A 19,239-nucleotide genomic window follows, 5' to 3' on the forward strand; every position below is an offset into this window, starting at 1 on the left:
TGAAGAAATAAATTTGATCCCGCCCGATTCGATCACCCTACTTGACCGGGAGAATTTTCCCAAAACGAAGAAAAGCGAGAAAATCGGATGAGTGACCCCAAACTATGGGCCCCCCCCCCGAAGTCAATCAAATCGGTCGGTTTGGGAGGAAAACTGATTGAAAATCAACCAAATTGCGAGCGGGAAAAAGAAGCCGTCGTTCTCAAAACCCAAAACTGGTTGGAAAATGCCTTCCTGGGTCGGTTATGCACAAAGGTAGCAAACGGAAAAATCCCTCCAAACCTACACGGCACTTCTTGAAGACACATTTCTGCCTGCGGAAAACACGGTTGTGTCAAGAGTTCGGGTGTGTGTGTTAACCTGAAAGCGGAAAAAAGCTTCGTTAGCCCGATCGCTCGATCGTCTTCCATCGGCGACGGTTTTCCCCCCTTCCCCGTCCCCCAACGGGTTGGTCAGCCAGAAAAACCAATTTTCCGCCCGCGCAACTTTGTCGACAGGGTCTGCTTTCCGCCACGGATGGAAAATTCATATAAGTTCATTAGCTGCTCTTTTGATATCCGTGCGGGGGAAAGGAATCTGAAGGAATCTGCCGATGGGAAAAACCTGCCCTCCCATGGTGGGAAGAGGGTGGTCCGCGGGGAGAGGAGAGGTTGAAGGCCGGCCCGCTCGACTGCCAAAGTGGTCAAAGTTTCGTACTCCAGCAGACTCCGACTACCGGCGAAGGCAAAACTGTGCGCTCAGTGTTTATTTTGGACTTTTCGTTAAACTCTATCGAATTAGGAAAATTTTGTTTGACCCACTTCCCGCCTTACACCCCATATCGCCTCCCCCCCGCCCAGGAAAACCCACTCGAAGATCCTTAAACCCTCCCCCCGAAACGATCCTTTTGTCGATCGGTCTGACCTGCAGGCCTTTCCCGTCTCCCATTTTACTTTTATTTGGAGTATGTGTGTGTGGGTGTGTGTGTGTGTGGGGATGTTTTCCTGTCATTTTTCCCAGCAAATCGAGGCACGTGCAAACCCGGAGGAAAATAACTCAAACAAGAACCTCGTGTCGCTGCCGATCCCGGCCGGCCTTCGGAAAAGCGGTGTCCGTAGTGTGGAAAACTTCTGCAGCAGCCCCGGGAAAGTTCGTTTGAGCGATCCCGGGACCGGGTGCTGGGCCGGTGGAAAACCTTAACTTTTTCCCCCTCATTTGTCATTTTCCTTTTTGTTGCTGAGGAAAAACCACGGCCGGAACGGGAAACTCTCTCACGCTCGACAGAGAAAAGCGTTATCAATGTACCACAAACAGAGCCATCCAAGAGTGCGAGAGTGAAAGCAATATTAAGGTTTCGAAAAACTTGATGGGCGTCTTGTGTTTTTCCTAAGACTTTTTTTTCCCTAACTGCCTTAAACATTCTTCATTGTTGACTTTTTATTTTATTGTTAGCTCAAGTAGGCAAAGCTCGTTTTCCACCAAATCGACCATCGGGACGTCATAGGTTCGCGTCGTTTCGCTTGGTGGATGCGTTTTTCCCCCCGCACCCCTCATTGTGGTTGTGTTTTCTTTCGTTTTCTTTTGTTGCAGCTCGTTTGCGCGATTTTCGGCAAGGAATTTTCCTCGTTTGAACATTTATGTCTGCGTTTATTTTTTCCCCGCCCTCCCCATTTTTGTCTGCATCATTCACCATCTTTCCACCATTCTACCTGCCCCCTCCCACTTTCTCCCCTCCTCCTTCGGCAGCTTTTCTTCCCCAAAGTAATTTTGCGCAATTTATGAGCGAAAGCAATTTTGCAAAACTTTTGCCACCCATAAATTATAATCAAATGAAAAGCGCTTTTCGCCAGCAGCGCACACACAAGGAAGGAAAATTTTGAACGAGCGCACGGGATGGATTATAATGGGACTGTGTAAAAAAAAAAAAGAACGCTGGTCGAGGACGAGTTTGCTGCAGCTCAAGTTCGGAAAACACGGGCTCTGCCGTGCACTTTTCCACTCTCGAGTCTCGAGGAGCGAGCGGGAGGAGTTTTTCCATGCGTACGAGGGGTTAAAAATAAAACCCATCTCGGTGGTGGGAAAAAGAACCTCGACAATCACGGTACTTCCCCCCTCCCGCACCCGCAGGGGGCAACAAAGGTGAATTTTCACCAGGGTTTCTTGTGCTTTTTTTTCCCCCAGTCCGTGGCGTGAAGTGCTAAACCTTTTTGGGTTTGCTTTTCCCCAACCCCTCGTTTTGCGGACGTTTAGTGGTTTCGCCGATGATGAATCCGGTTGTACAGCAAACAGCATACATTTTCTCCCCCACCTAGCGTTTCCCGACCATACGGAGTTTGTTTTACGGACTTACGCCTCGGAAAAATAAATGTGTTCCGTTGATGGTTGAAGAAACATAACACGAGACGAGAGGGCGGGAGAGGCAGAAAAAATCCTCCGACCGGTGGACATAACATTAATAAAAATAAAATAAATGTCCTCCCCGCGAAAGGAAAATTATGCCAAGAGGTGGAAAAGTGGCGCGGAGGTCACGGGCTGCCAGTGAACTCGCGCACTAACACCTCCACCGTACCGGTGATGATTTTTCCTCCCACTATGAGAACACAGAGAGGTAGGTTGTTGGAAGAGGGAGGGGGAGGAGAGGAAGAGGAAAGTTAAAAAATAACCAACGTCTTTTTTGTGTCGAAAAAGCGGTGGCAAAGAAAACCACACTGGCGAAGCCACAAAATGGAATGAAAAATAGCAATATTTATTCAAAACTTTCCAGCACCTGCCAACCCCCAGACCCTGGTGATTTTCCTCCTTCTGAAAACTTTACGCCAGAAAGCGTGTATGTGTCTTCATTCGTTCGCCATGCTTAAAACTGTGCCGGAGAAGTTGGTGGTGAAAAAAGCCACGACAACACCGGGCATCCGGGGAAAAAGGCCTTGGACAGCAGCCGGCCGAGCTTTTCCTCTGCAAAGGGTTGACTGTTTTATTGTTCTTTAGTTAAGTATGATTTTCCACCTCCCCCCTCCCAACACTGGTTCCACTTTCCTTTTTCTCACACGCTCCGCGCTGCTGACTAAACAGTTGGCGGTCGCGCGAGAATATAAATATTCATTTTTTAAAGGTGATAGCGGAGCATTTTCGCTGGGTGGGAAGTAAAATTGTCAACTTTATTCAGGTTGGGTGGAAAAGCGTAAAAAAAAGTCCCTCCATTGTAACCGGTGGCTTCCGGTGAGGCTCTGCTTGCGATAACGATGAGGTTGTTGTTGCAACTTCCTACTGGCTTACCACCTTCGTGCTCCCGGAGAAAAATGGTCTCCTTCCAAAAATTACCACTTCTCGCGTGCTTCTTTACTTTTTACTTTTTTTGCGTCCCATTCGGCTGACACTTTTCCCTCTTTTGTGAATATATAATTCCTCCGGCCTCACAAGTGACACACTGGGAGTTCCGATTTTCTTTATCTTAAGGTAGGATTAATGTACACATCCAAGCGAGCAGTTTTCCTGTTTTTCTTTCCCTCGCGAAAGCCATTTAACGTCGGATTAAACGCTGGAACCCTCACACTCCCCCCCCCACGACAACTTTAACTTAAGCCCGTGCAGGATTTTTGGGAATTTCAACTGCCACATCGTTCTAATTTGAAATAAATTGAAAACGAGCCACGTAATCGTCGCAATCATTGCGCTTTCGCCCAGAAATCCTCGCACGCGCACGCGAAAAAAGTAAAGAAGAAACTTTTCCACCCTCCCCCTCCCTGTTTGCGAAAGCGAAAGCTTGAGCGGTGGAATTAAACTCACGAATAATTATCCCAAAGCGCTAAACAAACCGAATAACAATACGAGTAGGAGAGCGAGAGAGAAAGAGAGTGAAGGACTTGTCGGATGAGACAGTTGACTTGATTTCCTTTCATGTTAAATTCATTACAAACTTTCGTAAGCTTTCCCCGTCGCGAAAGATGGGTGGGGGGGGGGGGGGGGGTGGGGGAGGGGGGGGGGGGGGAGAGAGAACGAGTGAGCTACACATTTTCCTACGTTACTTCAAGGCTGCAAAATTGAAGGTTTTGCGAGAGTGGAAGCGCAAAGTGATGAAGAAAAACAACGAACCACGCCACGCGCCACCAGCACATCCTAAACTCATTTCCAAATTGAACTCTTAATATTTTACTCACCTTGTTTGCGTTCGCTTTTGTGTGTGTGTGTGCGCCACTGCTCGGATTATTTACTTTCGTTTTCTTTTCACTTGTTTTCGGCGGGTGAGGGGTTTTACAGGGGCGCCATCTTTTCCAAGCCCTTGTTGATGTCCCCGTCCGCTGCTGGCAACACTGTTTACCGTTCACGTCACTCCGGTGTGTATGTGTGTGTGTGTGGGTGTGTATTTTTTACAGCTTCCTTCAGCAAGCCGAGTGTATCTCGCTACAAATTGCTCTCCGTTAGGAAAATTCGATGATCCGTCCAAAATTATTGCAAACTTGGTTTCCCTCACTCACTTTGCTCCGGTTTCGGGCATCGATTTAAGGTGTCCTTTTTTTTCTCTCCACCCCTCCCTCCGAGCCACCGCGAGCTTCTTTCCACTTTGCTCCTGTTTTCTAAACCCCCGCCGGCTGATTTCTTAGCGTAACATTTAACGAACTGGGGCTGGGCTTATTTTGGGGTATGTTTTTCTTTTTGTTTTTGGCGTTTTTTTTTCTCTGATATTTGATTTTGAAAGTTCAACCTACGCCCGACGAACGGAAAGGAGATTTTCCGCCCGGTTCACCCCGGTGGGTGCGCAAACATTCATTACGTCGTCCGTTTATTCCTGGAGCTTTTTTTCGGTGCTGATAAAATGGAGTCAAACGCGTCGGATGCTCAATTTGCGTGGGCCAACGTTTTGATTTACCTCCGCCGGATGAGTGAAAACTAGTTTGGCTGTATTTATGTCGGTTTCGGTTCTTTTCTTGAGCTAACGCAACAAACCAACCCGGCTAAGCACACGTGTCTACGAACATTGCAGCTATTTAGGCGCTAGGCGGGTTAATATTTTTACGTTCGATGATGATGTTTGTTTGGGGAAGCGAAAGGATAAATCAACTCTATCAAACGCACACTTTTCGAAACCACCGGCACCGGAAGAGTAATATTTATTTGCGCTACTGGGATACGTTTACTGGTAATATGGTGGATTTATTTACGGCGCTTTTACCGTTTTTATGTATGCACTATAAATTGGAAAACCTGAAACGAGAGAAAACAAGCAAAAACAGAAAATGATCAGGATTCGGTGCGGAAATGCGATTTTCTTCGCCCATCCCCTTAGCCATAATAAATCGTCATAAATCGTAAAGTATGTGTATGTGTGTGTGTGAGTGAGGGTTTCCCATCCCCGGGATGCTCGGAAAAACCTCCGCTTCCGGCGGTGCGCGGTTCCCTAATGACGTCCATCAGTTTATCACCGTTCTCGCTCGTGGTCGTCATTCGTCGTTTGGTGGTGGAAAAATATCCATGCGGTGCAAATTGCTGCCCTCCGGAGGTCAGCGTTCCAGCGTGGTGCAATGGAAAACGGTAGCCGGGGTCTTTTTGAAAGAAAGGAAAGTAAAAAAAAAGAAAGGAAACTAATGTGCAACGGTGACACCTATAAATAGCTTTGTCACTCAAAGCGCACGTTCGCCGGCCATCCTAGGCCCGGACTTTTCTTACACCCACGTACACACACACACAATGCATACTGCGGTCCAGGTATCGTTCGAGTTTAACCTTTTATCAGCTCCATTTGCACCGGGAAATGAAGCCATCGCTCTGGGTGAAGGAAAGGTTATTGAAAAATGAACTTCACCCGATAGAAAACCACCGACGCCGGCTCGTTAGTTGCCTGCGGCGATTTTCCGTTGGTTGGGCCACCGTGTTCGTGAGGGTCCGGTTTGCGTTCGGGGTCTGGGGGAGGTTATTCTCCCGAGCGATCCTGAGGATTAACGCCCAGCATGATAACCATCGGTAGAGCGTGGGTGAACATCATTTCCCCGAAGGCAACCGATGGAAATGGTGTGAACTTTCGTTGAAATGTAGCGTCATTTCCCAGAAAATGATCCAACATTCGCGAGATTATGTTACAATAAAGATAAACATACAATGAACAGAATTCTTATTGCATCATGAAAGGCTGAATAAAACCTCAGTGTATCATTTTTCACTTGATTAATATTAATGTATTGACTTATAAAAACTAATACTTGACTCAAAAGCAAGCATTGACGTAAGTTTGAAGTTAAATCAATTTTACTTGTATGAAAAACATCCAAACAGATATGAATAGCAATTTAGAGCTAATGCTTCAAACTCTTTTCGGGAACATAATTTTCAGTTTCATTCTCATGGTTTACAATTTTTACATTGCATTCTTTAAAACAGCTAAACAATGAAGAACAATGTTATTAATGCTAGGTCTTAAATACTTATGCGTTACTAAGTTCAACGCTTATTTTATTTTGATCACATTGCCGTTATTTATATTCAGCACATTATTCAAATTACTATACAGGTTGTGTTTGCAGATAGTTGTAATGTTTTTTGTTGTTTCAATTCTTCAAATAGTTTTATGTACAATTTAGATAAGGTAGACGCTCAACCTGACTGCGTATGGAAAGGTTAGATATATGATGCAAGGCTATCAAACTAAGAACAATGGCTTGAGTGAGCCAAATCAATAAATAAATTTGACTTACTTACAATACTAATACTGAAAACACATGAATGAGCTTTATTGATATGATAAATTATAGTAAATTGAAAACATTCAAAAGATATTATATGAATTTTGAGAAACACAAATAAACACAGCTGGATTGATGATAATTGTGTTCCATGAATTCACAATGTTTATGTATTCGTGCTGAAAAAAGTTTGATTGGTACATTGGGAAGTTTAAAAGTCCTGTACTGCAGACTGGTTTAGTTTTTCATGCTAGTTGACTAACACCTGTTTTTTCTGTAAATGAAAATAACATTCCAAATATTTACATTATGAAATCCAAACATAAATTTCATTGGAAATGGATCAGCTAAATAAACCGTTCATAAATCAAATCGACCTGGAAATCTCGTGGTACGCGCTAAATGAAATCTAATGAACCGCAATTTTTCCAAAATATGTAGATGGATCCTTTGGATGAAATTAAAGTCGTAATCAATTTTTCTTAACTCGCATGCACGGTAAAACGCTTGGGTTTGCAGGGATTTTCACTTCAGCTAGCGGAAGTGTAATCGCTTGCGGGAAGTTTCACGAAAAAGAGTACGCCCGGAAAGGTGCGAAGAGTTTATGGGAAGGTGGAACCGGGGGGTGTGGGGGAGAAAAATAAGCCCGAAAAAAAGCGGGAACCTGCCCCCAGCTATTCGACAGAAATGAGAATCCATTTGCATGAAGACCCGATCGAGCCTGGGAGCCAAAAGAAAACACTTCCTCCAATGGACCGCAACGGAACGGAACTCTTCCCAGAAACAATCTTCATATCTGTCGTCCTCGATTTTTCACCACCCCGTCGGCTAACGCCCCCCTCTCCCACCACACTGAGAGGGTTGTTATTTTTCGATTTTTCCTCCAAACTGTCGAGCCGTCCCGTTCGACTTGCTTTCTTATTTTCATGCGTTGACGTCGTTGGTTTTTGCTTTTCGTTTTCGGTCCGTTGTCTCTTCGTCTGCACTCCGCTGAGGCGTAACGCAATTTATTAACCTACCTTAAGCCCTGTCAGTTTTTTTTAAGTGTGTGTGTGTGTGTGTGCTCTCCATCCATGGGATGAGTGCGGGAAAGTGTTTCGTTTTTCTTGCCCGCCCCCGATTTAGCCCTTTTTGCCGTTCCCAGATACATTTACCTTCACCTAAGATATTTTTCCTTTTCCGCAACGGTCCATTTTCCTTGGAGAGTGCTACTCATCCATCCAAAAGCTTGAGCCCCGGTTTTTCGGTAGGGGTGGAAATGGTTTTTCCTTTTTACATTTTGTGTTTTTTTCGGTTTGGGGGGAAAACAAATGACGGTACGTAATCCAAATTTAATCGGAATGTTGTTAACTAACTGCTTTCCACTTTGTGCGCCCGAGAGTGCGCTGGCGGAGGTTCCAGCTCATGGCGGCCACCAAGAGGGCGTGAAGGTTTGATATGTTCAATTTATATTTATGGCACAAGGGGTTGGTTTCTTTTTTATTTCATTTCAGTCAATCCACCCCGACCCGCTGAAAGTAATATCATTGAGTGGGGGGAGGAAAAGAACCCCCCGGAAACTGAATAAATACCGACGCGGGGGCCCGGAAAACCTTCTCCCGAAAGCGAGTGGGAGTCGGCTAATCTTTCGTCCCGTAAAAACCGCGCCATTAAGAAAGTTCGGAGAAGTCAAGCTTGTTGGGTGAAGCTATCCAGCGGGTGCATTTTCCACCGAGTGGTGCTTCAGCTTTCCCGGGGGCAATTTTAGCTTTATGCCCCCGCCGGTTCGGGACCGGTTTTCCAAACCATTCAGTCCCAATCCGAACCCAAAGCCCTGGACCTTGTTAACAACTTTAGCGAATCCGGTGGTTGCGCAACATTTCCCTGGTTGCCTTTGTAAGACGCCGAGGTTGTTGATGGCCGGTTGAGGAACGCAACTTATTCGTCAAACATTTCCGCTGCAAACATGTGAAGCACACTCGAGTGAAAAACCCCCCCGAAAGTACATCAGTTTACGATAAATACTTTCCATCCACCGCCCGCCGTGGTTGGCTCTGTATGCTGTAATGATGGGAAGTTTTCTACGGAGAAGTAGAATCTTCAAAGCGACCACAAACTCGCAAACTTGTCAAGAACGATGCACTTTGACGTCGCGCCTTGCAGCTGCCTGCGCTTGTTGCAGGAATCTTTCAAGAACTCTCCCTCTTTCGAAAGACAAACTTATTAAAACTTGCTCCCGAACAGCGTTGGGGGGTCTCATTGTTTGCTGGTAGTTTGAGGCGGAAGATTAAGATGATGACGATTGTGCTTAACGAACAAAAGCTATGCCGAAGTATGCGCGTTTCGAGATTGGGAACGATGGAGCGATTCCCGCTCGCAGTCCCCGAAAAGGAGTGTTAGTGGCTAAACTTGAAGGATGAAACTTCAAGAGGGGCAAGTATTTACTATCCCATCAAAGCGGATCATATTCCAGTAAGACAAACAACGAACGGTAACCTCTCTACTTCGTGCGTGGAAATTCTTTCCTCGTATGGGATCAATAACGTTATGGAATTTCGATGAAAATTTACCATATTTAGTTGTGTGAAGGATACACCGTTCGCTGGATTCTTTTCTGGAAGGCTACAGATTGCGTGAAATTTTTAATGGGAAACATCGAGGGACATATTATAGGGAAACACTTGAGATTTAATATTGCAGATTTTCATGCGTATTAAATTTCGATAGAAATATACCTATTTTAATGAGAAAGATGTATGCGATTAGTTCAAGAGGTAAAACCAAACCAATTCAAAAAAGAGAAATGGAAGAGTTCTTTTGAAAAGGTGATGCAATCGGAAAAAAAGTTTATTCGTTCTATGTAAAACTCATTGTCAAACCAAATATGACTTTAAAAAACAAAACAACTTTTATTGTCAAGAAAAGTTTTCAAAAGATAATGTAAATTGATGTTTGTGAAGATTGAAGAGGATTTTTGGAGAAGAAAACAGAGATTGAGTTACATGGGAATGTAAACCATGGTGTGATGATTGAAGAGGAATTTTAAAGAAGAAAATATAGATCGGGGAATTTAAAATGGGTTGGTTTTTATAAAAATCTGACGAAACCAAGTTACTTAAGTTTTAAAGTTATTTGGTCTCATTTGACAATATTCTAATAGTTAAAGACACTTCAAGTCCTTTTAGTTTTGTTAGTATATATGATTCTCTTCTCCATGAAACCTCGTTTTTGCTTACATAAGATACTTTTAATACATTGTTTCACTTATTTTCACGTTTATTATCATTGGAGAAAAGCGAAACATAAACTTTCGGACTAGGAAACTGACCATTCTCCATGCTTCCCATCGTTAAGATAACCTTCATAAGATCTAATTCTCCAAACTCCATCAAATCGGTCAAACGTCCTGCTGAACAAGCATAAAACGAAACATTTATACCTGTTACACGCTGCACACAGCGATGCTGGGCGCAAAACTGTGTCGCCGTAAATACACGATGATATCATCGAAACTTTCGTAACAAAAAAAGAAGAACCCGGAACGGAACCCAGTTTGCCAAAGTTGATCCAATCGGCACAGAATTAACTTCACGCCGACAAAACCGACACCGTTTGCACAGACCGGAGCGGACAAAAGGAGAAAAGTCCTATTAAAAGCATCGTCATGTTTTGCAGCAGCATCACTTTGTTCCAATTTTGTGGTGTGGCCCGGAGCGAAAGAAAGCCCGGAAGAAAATACATTTTAAGTGCCGATGCCGATGCGGGACAACAAGTTCCGGTAACCACCGGAGTCCTCCAATCACCTTTACCGCGCGCGCGCTGTTCATCGACAGCTCCGGGTGGGCACATTGCAATTGAATCAAAACTTTCGCACACTCTCTCTCCCGCCCCTCCTTCCCCGCGAAACCCGCAATGAACGCCAGCCGGAAAAACAGGCACAATTTCAAAAAGGCACATCAATGTTTGCCAAACAGCAATAAAACCACCGGATGGAGCAACGTTAAAGTGGGGCGGGTGTGTGTGTGTGTGTGTGTATGAGTGTGTTGAAAGCATCGTCAAACATGAGCCTTCGGTTCGCTTTGGGCAGGACAGGGCCGGACAACATTTCCACCACAATTCCCGTTAATGTAATGGTCATGTCATGAACTCCGAAACGACTTCGTAGCAAAGTGACGGTTTCGCGCGGCAGACGAAGGGAGCGAGGAGTGAGGGGCGGATGGTGTGATACGAGCTGTCAGAATGGGATCATAAATATCCAACTATAATTATGTGTAACTGTGCATGGAGCCATCGTCCACGAGGCACGCGAGATTTTGCCCCCAACGTCATCGTTTACGCGCGAGCGCCCTCTGGCGGGGCGACGGTAAACCCATTCTACGGGCCGGCTCGGTAAGATATGTCCGGCATCTGTAGCTAACGATCCCACTGCCCCTAACCACCCTCCTACCCCGGGAACGGGAAGTTTAGTGTCGGAGCAGAGTAATTAAGGCGCGCTTAGTTTGGGCGAAGACGGTGACCATCATCCAGCGCCGCAAGGACACGTATGTCTAAATGTGTGTCTCCCTCGGCCGAACGCCTCCGGGCGTCGACGGGTGTGTGTGTGTCCGAGGATAAAAGCCATCGGAGACAAAACACCGACCGCACGACAATGACGGGGCACGATTTGCTGGAACCTCGAGTTCTCGAAGTTGTTCGGGGGGAGCTTGTTTTTGTGTTCTCGACCACTTTCTGATCCGCTTAACTCCGATGTGCGACCAGAGGCTCCGACACTCGCTCTGTATGTTCGCCATACACACACTCACACACACAATTCTGGTGGTTTTGGAGTACACAAAGTCGACGCCGTACGGGACGTGCCCGGAATGGATCGATTTTTAATAAGCTGTCAACGGATTTTGCAGACCGACCTCCTTTTTTTCTCTCCTCGGGAGTGCTGCCGTTGACGTTGGAGCGCGTCGGTTCCAGAGCCCCCCGCGGGGTGGGTGCGTGCAACTTTAGATTATGAGATTGTGTCACTTTGAGGCACGGGCAACACTAAGGTGTACGAAAGCGTTTTTTAAAACAAGGTGTTCCACCTAACGACGTGTCTTCCAGCTCCGATCCAGCTCAAGTTTGTTAATCCGATGGAAGCTTTTCACGCGCGCGCGTGTGTGTGTATTTGTGGGCGGTGGTCACATCCAGGAGATTTACCGTCGACACAGGGATTTTACCTTGACAGCATGCCGAACCTACCACCTTTGACGTCCTTCGCCCTGAAGTTGATCGGAAAAACAATTTCGTGCCACAAACACATTGCAAGCTTGGGGCGAAACGTGGTACAGAACCGACCAATATACGCAGGGATAGGAGAAAAAAAGTGCACTCGGCGGGATTTTTGATGGCATAAAAATAGAAAACCGAACGTCGAAACTGCCGTCGGACGGGTTTTTGCGGGAAAAGAAAAGCGAAACGCCAAACGAACAAAAATACATCCAACGAAGCGCCGCGCAAGATCGAGGAATCAAACGGGCTGTCGGTTTTTTGGGTGGAAAAGGATTTTCAATTAGGAATGTCGTTTCGTACTCCACCCCAGCTCCCCCTCCATTCCCCCACCCACTTCCAACCGGAGTTTGGGCAATCGTTTTCGTTTGAATGATGATGTTTCACTCGGTGTCAGTCCGTGTTGCGCTGCCAATTTGGATGGGGAGAACTCTCCTTCGCAATACGGCATAATCTCGTTTGAGCGGTTTGGACGTGTGTCGTATCGCTTTAGTGGAATTGGGATCAAACCGGAGGCAATAAGCCTTCTGCTTGTCGCAACCGTTAATGAGAAAAATCAATCGAGGCCAGGCCGGACGGCCAGACTTTGTCGCGTGTGTCGTGTGTCGTGGGGCTTCGATTGGATCGATGTGATATGATGAGAAGAAAGAAAAAAACTAGAAAAACACACACACACAAACATAGACACAGAGAGGAGGAAAGCACTTTGAGTGATTATGGGATGAGCCAAGGCTTTGTACGACAGAAGGGAAAACAAAAGGGGTCAAAATGGCGCCACGTTACGAGCTTAAAGCGATGTAGATGCGACTGTTTTACATGGAGTGCATTTCAAATGAAGTCTTCGGCCAATCGGCTTGACAAACTTAATTAACATGAATCTTGTTTTGACGTCCTAATGAAAAAAGGGTTCGTAAATCAATACACGCCAAAACAAGTCAGTCTTCAAATCTAATTGAATTTTGAATTTCTAAATGGTAGTGAAGGAAGTGTGTTGAAGGAAGTAATCAAAATAAGTTATTTTAGTTAAGTGTACGATGAACAATGTTCTATGTAGTCAGAATATGTCAAGATAAATCATAAGTCATACTTTATTTCATAACATAACATAACACAACATAACAACATTTTCCAAAATAAGTTTGCTTTCAGAACTCATGCAGAAAAATTTATAATCCCTGTTTTATTCTTTTTTCAAGTATTGTCTCAACCTTTTAAATCTGATTGAATTTGGAATTTCAAAACGGTAGCTTAGTGTTGAAGGAAGTAATCAAAATTAGTTATTATAGTACGATGAAAAAGATTCTATGTTATCAGAATATGTCAAGATAAATCATAACTCATACTCAATTTCATAACATAACATAACAACATTTCCCAAAATAAGTTTGCTTTCAGAACTCTTCCAGAAAAATGTATAATCCTTGTTTTATTCTTTTTTTCATGTATTGTCTCAACCATTTAACTGGTATCATTTTCTAACCCGCTATTCGTTTCTCCTCTGAGATCTTGTTGAATCGATCCGTCTTGTCAATTCAATCATAAATAAGTTTTTTTATAAAAAAAAGTATAAGCCCAAATTTAAGAACAAATTTTGGTTTTCTATGTTTTGAAACTAATTTAAACTTCTTCAGAATTTGTTCATGTTTACTAGTAGAGAAAACAATTTCTACGTTCATCAATTTCAACATCCTTCAAATAAAATAAAACATCGGACAAGTTTTATGTTTCCGACCTGGAATGCCAATGCTCCCTCACCCACACATGTCAGATAAATACAATTTAATTTGTATTCCCTTCGTACGAAAAGGTTACACGGGACGGCTTCCGGGAAGCACTCGAAGATGATTGAACCGATTTTACGTTTTCATCTGCGCCATCCGCAACCGAGGCTTCCGAGAACTCTCAACTTCCCAGCACGTCGGTGTGTTTGCCGATATTAAATTGACTCCACTGGGAGCGTATATGTACTTTCGATGCGTGTGCACATATTTCTCAAACTGGGATTATTGAAGCCATGCAGAACTATGTCCCGCTCCGTTGGCATTTGGTGTGAATTGCAGTGCCGTACAATGTAACGCACGGGTTCGGCTGGAAGACATCCTACGTACGGCCACCGTCCGTTGCCCGGTGTCGGTGTGTCACGTCCGTACGTCAAATCACGGGCTCATGACAGCAAAATGGGAATGGACGTGCTGGCGAATGAAAAACGCTTGTTAGGGTGAAAGGCAAAGGATGAGCACAAAAGTCGGCGAGCCAACTCGAGACGCGACACTTTCAATCAGGCAAGGGGTTTCTTTCGAGGCCCTTCGTGCGCGTTATTTGTTGCTATTCATCCCTTTCAGCCGAGCTCCCGGGTCTAAAGGTGTGCACCAACGCACAGGACTTTTCATCACAGGATAACGGAGGAAAAACAAAACAAAAAAAGGGAGCCAAGGTAAAAAGTGGTAGTGAAATAAACCATGGAATGATCTCAACTCAACGAGGGCTCTCCATAAGCGTCCACCTTGTGTTCGCCTTGAAGTGGAAATGGACGGGGAGGAAAAGGACGTGAAAAAATGAGGTCAGAGGGGGAAAACGGGGTGCGAACGAGTGGGAGCGGGGTCGTGTAAAGGTTTTTTTTTTTTACTGTCGTGTCGAGTGCCACCGAGCTCGAGTGGCCACTTGTGTCGGATGGCTTGCAACGACGACGACGACGACGACCATGATGGCACGGAAAATCTGCACCGATGCCACCGACTCTCGGCAATGAAATGCACTTCGCCTCCTCCCCCCTCCCCACCAGGTACCCTGGAGAACCCCTTCGTTATGGTTGGCGGCCTTGTCGATGTTCGCGCAACATAAATCGTCTGTAAACATAGCGGGAAGACCTCGGGAATGTGCGAAGGAACGGCTCGGTGTGTGTGTGCGTGTTTATGCGGTGGTTAAATTGCAGAATGGCTTGTAACGAAGCTGAAGCCAAATAGGATTTGTAACACGTACAAAAAAAATAACAACACCCGACATCCTCTTCACTCGAAGGGAAAATTGTGTAGGAGGTGTCCGCACAACCGTGACGGTGATGGAGGAGAAAGTAAAACGGGTGTAAAGGCAAGATGACATGAGAAGTCAAGGGAAAAACAGGAGAAAAAAGAACACACACACACCCAGTAATATCCACAATAAAATCGCACACAAACACTCCCGGGCGCAAGGAGTTAGATTATTATTTTTCCATTTACAGCGAGCGGGGGCCCCGACGCACACTTAACGTGACGCAGCACGCTCCGGGAAAAAGTTGTACCCGGCTGGCCGCCGTGACTGGCAGCCTTCAACCCCAAAACCCGGGTGCCAATGTCCTGTTTATTGGCTCCTTCCGCAGCGCCGTGCCGGGGAGAATCATTACCCCCGAGGGGAATTTACGGTTGTGACGTGTCACCCGAGCGGCGAACGTGCTGTTGGGACACCCCGACCCTGCCAAGGCGGGTGAAAATCAAGCGGGGCAAAGAAAAAGAAAACAACCCACCGGAATACACACACACTCGCGCGCTCGCACGCACCAACGCATGGTGCCTTTCCCGTGGGTTTTCCGCCCGGAGGTCTCGGAGGATTTTTGCGACAGGACTTGTTGAAGCTTGTTTCCTGTGACACGCGCACTGTGACATAAATATTGAGTAAATAAAAGGAAATGAGGCAGCAGGACAGCGAACAGTGGGAAAACTTCCACACACACACAACAATTCAATGGTTTCACTCGACGGTGACCAGAGCTGACTTCTAATGATGTGTCTCCCGGAACGACCAAATCACATCGAGCCTCCCACTATTATTTTATAGCACGTCGTATTCGTGGAATATTGAATAATTCGATTGCTGAATCGAATCGTGCAAAACAATCACGGGATAGAGCATACGGTGCTTTCGCTTGACGGCGGGGAAAATGGACTGGAAAGCAATCCAGGAGCAGCGTGCGCCTAAAGGTGTGCAATCGAACAGTTGTATACTAACAACCGCCATAAACAGGACATTCCCTTCGCATACACGCCCAAAGGTATGCAATAGAAGTAACACTGTGTTCGTCGGCGGCCCGTTCCGAGGGGAAACCAAGTAAATTGCTTACGGTACTTAGTTTTAAAGTGGCTTTTCCCCCGGTTTCCAAGACGCTTCAAGTGGAGTCGACTCCTCACCCCGAGACGGGAAAAGCAAACTTGCTAGCAGTCTATAAAACCGTACATTACATGCGTCTAACTATCAGTGCGTGCAATAAAAAGAGCGAAATTATAACTGCACGGCCCCATTACACCCACCGAGTACGCGCACACACACACACACACACACACATGCCCGGAGTGATAAAAGCCGCTGCCAAGAGATTGGCACCATAAACGCGTAGACAACGCTTACAACGAGCCACTTCTCCGGTGGAGGGAAAAGCCGCCAACCCGGTGCGGTATTCGGTGGTCATAAAAGAAGGTGTAAACATGACACCCCGGTCGCCATATAATGGCCGCGTGCAACAGATGTGTCCTGCCTGCGAAACCACGGCGCCCGATGTTGGCAGTGGCGTTTTGTTGCAAAGCTAAATTATGTGTTTTATATTCGCGTTCTCGCTGCAATAAGTCGCCTACACGGTTGGTTTTAAACGACGGCGGTGGCTCCCGTTGGTGGAAAACGGTGGCCAGGTGCGGGCATTTGCGGGTTTCGGTTTCGGGCGTGGCATTAAGTATGATTATGGCCAATGAATGAGAGCGGCTCGGTTTGGTAAACGGTTGCGTCGGTGTGAGGGTCTATTGCGGGGAAAATATTTTCCACTCGCCAGAATTGTTCATTATGCTGATGACGTATGACACACTGAGGTTTTTTTTTCTCATGATTAAATTTTCCTTTCCATGCGAAAGGCGAAAAACCCGAGGGAAAAGCGTTTAAAATGGTTTGAAATATATTTTAAAACATTTTATATCATCATTTCAAGTGTTCAAGTGTTTTTTATCTGCGCTATAAATTAGTCTTTCCCAAAAATAACATAAAATAAAATAAGAGCACAGTTTTGCTAAGCATCAGAACACAGTTAACAATTCTTATTTACAGTTTTGTTTAGTGAAACAAATCTATTTTACGCTTCGTCTGGTAACTCAGATAATGATTGTGAAGAATAAACTGCAGAACATGAGTACTTCAGTGATTGAATAAAGTAAATAATGGTAATAAAAAAGATAAATTTAATTGAAAATTTGCAATAGCATTGCGAAAACCAAAATTGACGAAAAATGACGATCAATTAATCATGCTTTTTTTTATCTTGAGGACTTTTTTGTTCACCTCTCCTAGTACAAAGGAACCTATCGAACAATTGGAAAACCTTATTTCGATTTATGTAACAGCTTATACTTTAGTTCCAGGGCAATGCTTCCCTCGGGAAGTCTCGCTTTTGCTAATTTTCTTTTACATAATTGTAGCAGTTTGATGCCTGGATACAACTTCCTAGACTTTATGGGCTGTGTCGTGAGAAAAACGAGCTTACACTTCCATGGAACCTCGCTTCACAGTGTGAAACTTTAGAGCATCTCGTATTGAAATGGCCCCAAAGTTTTACTCTTCCGTGAATTCAACTTCCATCGTTTCACAGAACATTAAAATCGTTCAACAAATTTGAACAGGCTTCAATTTATCCGACGGAAAATTGAAGCTTCCCTCCATTCCCGATGTGGGACCGATAATTCTCTTCCGGTCTTTTTTTCTTCATTGCTTAACATCGGGCTTTACCGAGAAATCGTCCCCGCCGAATGGCAACAGTTCGACATTTGTCTTAGCATTAATTATTCAGGGCGCTTGATTAATTAGCACTGTCCGACCTTTTCAACGAACTTCTCTACTACTCTCCACCGCGGAAACGCTTTTCCCCCTTCCCAGAGGGTAAAGATTGAGAAATGAAGAATAATGCTAATCCTGCTGGTGGAAAGTAGAACCTTTCAGAGAGAGAGACAAGGAGGAAAACAAAATGAAATTGCACAAATAAATGAACGAAATCAAAAAAAGGGGCACCCCTTCCGAAACATCGTGATTGTAATCAGCCAGCACTAAGCCGTACTTTCGTTTGCCCCTTTCTCTCTCTCTCTCTCTCGATTTTCGTTTCGATGGCTCGTGTTCGTTTTAATCCTTTCGTACTGATGCTAATTTATGTTGGACCTTGGCTGCGGCATCGTTTGATACGCCCAATTACTCATCAAAAACTCGCCCCGAAACGAGCATCGCGAGAGAAGTGGCAGATTACAGAAAAAAAACAACATAAAACCCAACACCACGCTTTCCCAAAAAACCCCAGTTCAAGGGAAAATTGTGTGCCACTGTTCATGTTTTTTCTTTTTCATAAAAAAAAGGTCTGGTATTGAATAATGCTGGAATCGGTCCGCCCGGCATCGTTATGTAAGACGGTTGAAAATAAAATCCCTCCCTCCCATTAGTGCTCCATGCATGCACGATACATTTAATGGCGTACATGTACGGTGGCCTGCGGGTAAAATTACCTTCGTCTGCAGTAAGTTGTGTGTATTTTGCTGGCTCCTTTTTTCCCGTTTTGTTTTGTTCTTGTTTGTTCAAGGGTTTGTTTTTTTTTTTGTATTTATCTCGCCCGACTCCAGAAGCGTCGTGCAGAAGTAGGTCGTTATCCCTTGGCTCCGCTAATAAATGCGAAACAGCGCACAACACCGATGAAAAAGGGGTAAAGTTGTATATTATGGTAGTAGATGAACTGCCGCTGCTACTGCTGATGATCCTGCGGCCTATTTTACACCCCGTTCCTCCCCCCGCGTTTTCGGTTCCGGGGCGTCGCTCGGGTGCTGCGAAAGTCCCGTGAGCTGCTGCTTAAATTATCCGAAATCCAGTTTCCAGAAGGAAAGAAACGCGATTTCGTTCAGCGTTCTCTTTCACACACACACTCACTTAAATTTGCTCTCACTATTTCTCTCTCTTTTAGTTTGGAGTACTTTCGGGCACTTTACTTTTTTTTTCTTCTTCTTAGTATTCCTCTTTTACCGCTCGTTTCCTCTCACGATGAAGTGCCTGTTTTATTTGGATTTAAAAGATATATTTTCGGTCTCACTCTCACCCGCGCCGGAGTGATTTGGAAAATCTTTTCCCACCCGCAAAACCCTACTCTAAGATAAGCACAGCAGATATAGACACACGTACACGCGCGCACGTAAAAAAAATACACAAACACTTGCACAAAATCGAGGAACAGTTTCCGTTCTGTTCGATAGATTTGCGAGTGAAATTTTTCTTAGCTCGCACACCGCTGTCCTTCCCACGCCGGAAAGGATAACATATGAAGGCTGAAACACACGCACATGTCACAATAAATACTAATACTAACCAC

General features: G+C 45.0%; 1 protein-coding gene across 1 annotated transcript in view; it reads right to left on the reverse strand.

Moving 5' to 3' along the window:
• LOC131286998 (zwei Ig domain protein zig-8-like) overlaps positions 1-18,899 on the reverse strand; it is a 42,919-nt gene extending 24,020 nt beyond the window's left edge. The window contains exons 1-2 of the mRNA XM_058316012.1: positions 18,389-18,899; positions 4,134-5,178 (exon numbers count right to left, since the gene is read on the reverse strand). The gene's annotated coding sequence lies outside the window, so the exon portion shown is untranslated. The remainder of the gene's footprint in view (positions 1-4,133; positions 5,179-18,388) is intronic.
• Positions 18,900-19,239: the final 340 nt, after the last annotated feature.

The sequence above is a fragment of the Anopheles ziemanni genome, chromosome 3, assembly GCF_943734765.1.
Source record: "Anopheles ziemanni chromosome 3, idAnoZiCoDA_A2_x.2, whole genome shotgun sequence".
Taxonomy (NCBI): Eukaryota; Metazoa; Arthropoda; class Insecta; order Diptera; family Culicidae; genus Anopheles; species Anopheles ziemanni.